This window comes from Xenopus tropicalis, chromosome 9 (genome assembly GCF_000004195.4).
Source record: "Xenopus tropicalis strain Nigerian chromosome 9, UCB_Xtro_10.0, whole genome shotgun sequence".
In the NCBI taxonomy this organism is placed as follows: domain Eukaryota; kingdom Metazoa; phylum Chordata; class Amphibia; order Anura; family Pipidae; genus Xenopus; species Xenopus tropicalis.
This window is the reverse complement of record NC_030685.2, coordinates 158,602-165,246: the sequence shown is the minus strand read 5'-3', so window position 1 is coordinate 165,246 and position 6,645 is coordinate 158,602.

Genomic DNA, 6,645 nt, shown 5'->3' with positions numbered 1-6,645 from the left:
AATGGTAGGAATGGTAGGCAATGGTAGGAATGGTAGGAATGGTGGGAATGGTAGGAATGGTGGGGAATGGTGGGAATGGTAGGAATGGTGGGAATGGTAGGAATGGTGGGAATGGTAGGAATGGTGGGAATGGTGGGAATGGTAGGAATGGTGGGAATGGTAGGAATGGTGGGAATGGTGGGAATGGTAGGAATGGTGGGAATGGTAGGAATGGTGGGGAATGGTAGGAATGGTGGGAATGGAGGGAATGGTAGGCAATGGTAGGAATGGTAGGAATGGTAGGAATGGTAGGCAATGGTAGGAATGGTAGGAATGGTAGGAATGGTGGGAATGGTGGAAATGGTGGGAATGGAGGGAATGGTAGGCAATGGTAGGAATGGTAGGAATGGTAGGAATGGTAGGCAATGGTAGGAATGGTAGGAATGGTAGGAATGGTAGGAATGGTAGGAATGGTGGGAATGGAGGGAATGGTAGGCAATGGTAGGAATGGTAGGAATGGTAGGAATGGTGGGAATGGTGGAAATGGTGGGAATGGGTCGAATGGGTGGATTTCCGGTGTAAGTGGTTGGATGGATCAGGTTTATATATGGAGCACTAGATCCCCAGTGTCATTTGCTCAGAGCAGTTTTGTGTCCAAACAACCATAAAATCTATTGTGCAAAAACTTTGAAAAGAACATCGGGGATGTGAGTACAGGGGTAACGTCATTTTGCGCCTGTATTGTAGTGAGATGATAGGGTTCCATCTGGTGGCCGCTGTGGGTACTACAGGAACCAATATGGCTGCCTCCAGGTAAAGGCTACTAATGAAGGGCCCTGGGGCCCCTTGATGACATCAGCAGTAGATTGATGTCACTCTCGGGGGAATCACTGGGCACTGCCCCTCCCACTCTCAGGGGAATCACTGGGCACTGCCCCTCCCACTCTCAGGGGAATCACTTGGCACTGCCCCTCCCACTCTCAGGGGAATCACTGGGCACTGCCCCTCCCACTCTCAGGGGAATCACTGGGCACTGCCCCTCCCACTCTCAGGGGTATCACTGGGCACTGCCCCTCCCACTCTCAGGGGAATCACTGGGCACTGCCCCTCCCACTCTCAGGGGAATCACTGGGCACTGCCCCTCCCACTCTCAGGGGAATCACTGGGCACTGCCCCTCCCACTCTCAGGGGTATCACTGGGCACTGCCCCTCCCACTCTCAGGGGCATCACTTGGCACTGCCCCTCCCACTCTCAGGGGCATCACTTGGCACTGCCCCTCCCACTCTCAGGGGCATCACTTGGCACTGCCCCTCCCACTCTCAGGGGAATCACTGGGCACTGCCCCTCCCACTCTCAGGGGAATCACTGGGCACTGCCCCTCCCACTCTCAGGGGAATCACTGGGCACTGCCCCTCCCACTCTCAGGGGCATCACTGGGCACTGCCCCTCCCACTCTCAGGGGTATCACTGGGCACTGCCCCTCCCACTCTCAGGGGTATCACTGGGCACTGCCCCTCCCACTCTCAGGGGAATCACTGGGCACTGCCCCTCCCACTCTCAGGGGCATCACTTGGCACTGCCCCTCCCACTCTCAGGGGCATCACTTGGCACTGCCCCTCCCACTCTCAGGGGTATCACTGGGCACTGCCCCTCCCACTCTCAGGGGTATCACTGGGCACTGCCCCTCCCACTCTCAGGGGAATCACTGGGCACTGCCCCTCCCACTCTCAGGGGTATCACTGGGCACTGCCCCTCCCACTCTCAGGGGTATCACTGGGCACTGCCCCTCCCACTCTCAGGGGTATCACTGGGCACTGCCCCTCCCACTCTCAGGGGTATCACTGGGCACTGCCCCTCCCACTCTCAGGGGTATCACTGGGCACTGCCCCTCCCACTCTCAGGGGTATCACTGGGCACTGCCCCTCCCACTCTCAGGGGAATCACTGGGCACTGCCCCTCCCACTCTCAGGGGTATCACTGGGCACTGCCCCTCCCACTCTCAGGGGTATCACTGGGCACTGCCCCTCCCACTCTCAGGGGTATCACTGGGCACTGCCCCTCCCACTCTCAGGGGTATCACTGGGCACTGCCCCTCCCACTCTCAGGGGTATCACTGGGCACTGCCCCTCCCACTCTCAGGGGTATCACTGGGCACTGCCCCTCCCACTCTCAGGGGAATCACTTGGCACTGCCCCTCCCACTCTCAGGGGAATCACTGGGCACTGCCCCTCCCACTCTCAGGGGAATCACTGGGCACTGCCCCTCCCACTCTCAGGGGTATCACTGGGCACTGCCCCTCCCACTCTCAGGGGCATCACTTGGCACTGCCCCTCCCACTCTCAGGGGCATCACTTGGCACTGCCCCTCCCACTCTCAGGGGCATCACTTGGCACTGCCCCTCCCACTCTCAGGGGAATCACTGGGCACTGCCCCTCCCACTCTCAGGGGAATCACTGGGCACTGCCCCTCCCACTCTCAGGGGAATCACTGGGCACTGCCCCTCCCACTCTCAGGGGCATCACTGGGCACTGCCCCTCCCACTCTCAGGGGCATCACTGGGCACTGCCCCTCCCACTCTCAGGGGCATCACTGGGCACTGCCCCTCCCACTCTCAGGGGAATCACTGGGCACTGCCCCTCCCACTCTCAGGGGCATCACTTGGCACTGCCCCTCCCACTCTCAGGGGTATCACTGGGCACTGCCCCTCCCACTCTCAGGGGTATCACTGGGCACTGCCCCTCCCACTCTCAGGGGAATCACTGGGCACTGCCCCTCCCACTCTCAGGGGCATCACTGGGCACTGCCCCTCCCACTCTCAGGGGCATCACTTGGCACTGCCCCTCCCACTCTCAGGGGTATCACTGGGCACTGCCCCTCCCACTCTCAGGGGTATCACTGGGCACTGCCCCTCCCACTCTCAGGGGAATCACTGGGCACTGCCCCTCCCACTCTCAGGGGTATCACTGGGCACTGCCCCTCCCACTCTCAGGGGTATCACTGGGCACTGCCCCTCCCACTCTCAGGGGTATCACTGGGCACTGCCCCTCCCACTCTCAGGGGTATCACTGGGCACTGCCCCTCCCACTCTCAGGGGTATCACTGGGCACTGCCCCTCCCACTCTCAGGGGTATCACTGGGCACTGCCCCTCCCACTCTCAGGGGTATGACTGGGCACTGCCCCTCCCACTCTCAGGGGTATCACTGGGCACTGCCCCTCCCACTCTCAGGGGTATCACTGGGCACTGCCCCTCCCACTCTCAGGGGAATCACTGGGCACTGCCCCTCCCACTCTCAGGGGTATCACTGGGCACTGCCCCTCCCACTCTCAGGGGAATCACTGGGCACTGCCCCTCCCACTCTCAGGGGTATCACTTGGCACTGCCCCTCCCACTCTCAGGGGAATCACTGGGCACTGCCCCTCCCACTCTCAGGGGAATCACTGGGCACTGCCCCTCCCACTCTCAGGGGTATCACTGCGCACTGCCCCTCCCACTCTCAGGGGTATCACTGGGCACTGCCCCTCCCACTCTCAGGGGTATCACTGGGCACTGCCCCTCCCACTCTCAGGGGTATCACTGGGCACTGCCCCTCCCACTCTCAGGGGAATCACTGGGCACTGCCCCTCCCACTCTCAGGGGTATCACTGGGCACTGCCCCTCCCACTCTCAGGGGTATCACTGGGCACTGCCCCTCCCACTCTCAGGGGAATCACTGGGCACTGCCCCTCCCACTCTCAGGGGAATCACTGGGCACTGCCCCTCCCACTCTCAGGGGTATCACTGGGCACTGCCCCTCCCACTCTCAGGGGAATCACTGGGCACTGCCCCTCCCACTCTCAGGGGTATCACTGGGCACTGCCCCTCCCACTCTCAGGGGTATCACTGGGCACTGCCCCTCCCACTCTCAGGGGTATCACTGGGCACTGCCCCTCCCACTCTCAGGGGAATCACTGGGCACTGCCCCTCCCACTCTCAGGGGAATCACTGGGCACTGCCCCTCCCACTCTCAGGGGAATCACTGGGCACTGCCCCTCCCACTCTCAGGGGCATCACTGGGCACTGCCCCTCCCACTCTCAGGGGTATCACTGGGCACTGCCCCTCCCACTCTCAGGGGTATCACTGGGCACTGCCCCTCCCACTCTCAGGGGAATCACTGGGCACTGCCCCTCCCACTCTCAGGGGTATCACTGGGCACTGCCCCTCCCACTCTCAGGGGTATCACTGGGCACTGCCCCTCCCACTCTCAGGGGAATCACTGGGCACTGCCCCTCCCACTCTCAGGGGAATCACTGGGCACTGCCCCTCCCACTCTCAGGGGAATCACTGGGCACTGCCCCTCCCACTCTCAGGGGAATCACTGGGCACTGCCCCTCCCACTCTCAGGGGAATCACTGGGCACTGCCCCTCCCACTCTCAGGGGAATCACTGGGCACTGCCCCTCCCACTCTCAGGGGTATCACTGGGCACTGCCCCTCCCACTCTCAGGGGTATCACTGGGCACTGCCCCTCCCACTCTCAGGGGTATCACTGGGCACTGCCCCGCCAATCACACACAAGCCCAATCTGTTTTACAACCAATGAAAGCCCAGGGAGCCCCATATATCCCACAATCCCAAGCGAAGGGCCCCTCTGGCCGCCGATATTGGGCTCTTTCTCCCTGTCTCCATGGTAACCGCGCACCCTTTAGTCCCAGTTACCTTGACCGGTGAGAGCGGAAGTTGTGTGACGTCTCCCACCGGAAGGAGCAGGGGCGGGGCTGCGGGTTGGGGTGTGACGGGGGGGGACAGTAGTGACGTTGTGCCTGAAGGCGATTCCCTGTGGGAGGGGGAATAACACGGGCCTTTGGCTCCTTATACTGAGGGCTCAGTGACTTACCCCGAGTTATTACCCCCAGTGTTACAGGCAACTGGTACCGACTGTATTGTGTAACCTCCTCCTCTATTCCCTAACCCACCTTCAGCTCTCCTTATACAGTACCGTATGGGGGTACAGCTTATTGTGTGCCCAGAACATTCCCTCTCTGTATATTTGTATTTATACATATGGGTAGGGGGTGCCATAGTGTTTCCCTTAGACAGTACAGTATGGGGGTACAGCTTATTGTGTGCCCAGAACATTCCCTCTCTGTATATTTGTATTTATACATATGGGTAGGAGGTGCCATAGTGTTTCCCTTAGACAGTACAGTATGGGGGTACAGCTTATTGTGTGCCCAGAACATTCCCTCTCTGTATATTTGTATTTATACATATGGGTAGGGGGTGCCATAGTGTTTCCCTTAGACAGTACAGTATGGAGGTACAGCTTATTGTGTGCCCAGAACATTCCTTCTCTGTATATTTGTATTTATACATATGGGTAGGAGGTGCCATAGTGTTTCCCTTAGACAGTACAGTATGGGGGTACAGCTTATTGTGTGCCCAGAACATTCCTTCTCTGTATATTTGTATTTATACATATGGGTAGGAGGTGCCATAGTGTTTCCCTTAGACAGTACAGTATGGGGGTACAGCTTATTGTGTGCCCAGAACATTCCCTCTCTGTATATTTGTATTTATACATATGGGTAGGGGGTGCCATAGTGTTTCCCTTAGACAGTACAGTATGGGGGTACAGCTTATTGTGTGCCCAGAACATTCCCTCTGTATATTTGTATTTATACATATGGGTAGGGGGTGCCATAGTGTTTCCCTTAGACAGTACAGTATGGGGGTACAGCTTATTGTGTGCCCAGAACATTCCCTCTCTGTATATTTGTATTTATACATATGGGTAGGGGGTGCCATAGTGTTTCCCTTAGACAGTACAGTATGGGGGTACAGCTTATTGTGTGCCCAGAACATTCCTTCTCTGTATATTTGTATTTATACATATGGGTAGGAGGTGCCATAGTGTTTCCCTTAGACAGTACAGTATGGGGGTACAGCTTATTGTGTGCCCAGAACATTCCCTCTCTGTATATTTGTATTTATACATATGGGTAGGGGGTGCCATAGTATTTCCCTTAGACAGTACAGTATGGGGGTACAGCTTATTGTGTGCCCAGAACATTCCCTCTCTGTATATTTGTATTTATACATATGGGTAGGAGGTGCCATAGTGTTTCCCTTAGACAGTACAGTATGAGGGTACAGCTTATTGTGTGCCCAGAACATTCCTTCTCTGTATATTTGTATTTATACATATGGGTAGGGGGTGCCATAGTGTTTCCCTTAGACAGTACAGTATGGGGGTACAGCTTATTGTGTGCCCAGAACATTCCCTCTCTGTATATTTGTATTTATACATATGGGTAGGGGGTGCCATAGTGTTTCCCTTAGACAGTACAGTATGGAGGTACAGCTTATTGTGTGCCCAGAACATTCCTTCTCTATATATTTGTATTTATACATATGGGTAGGGGGTGCCATAGTGTTTCCCTTAGACAGTACAGTATGGGGGTACAGCTTATTGTGTGCCCAGAACATTCCCTCTCTGTATATTTGTATTTATACATATGGGTAGGGGGTGCCATAGTGTTTCCCTTAGACAGTACAGTATGGAGGTACAGCTTATTGTGTGCCCAGAACATTCCTTCTCTATATATTTGTATTTATACATATGGGTAGGGGGTGCCATAGTGTTTCCCTTAGACAGTACAGTATGGGGGTACAGCTTATTGTGTG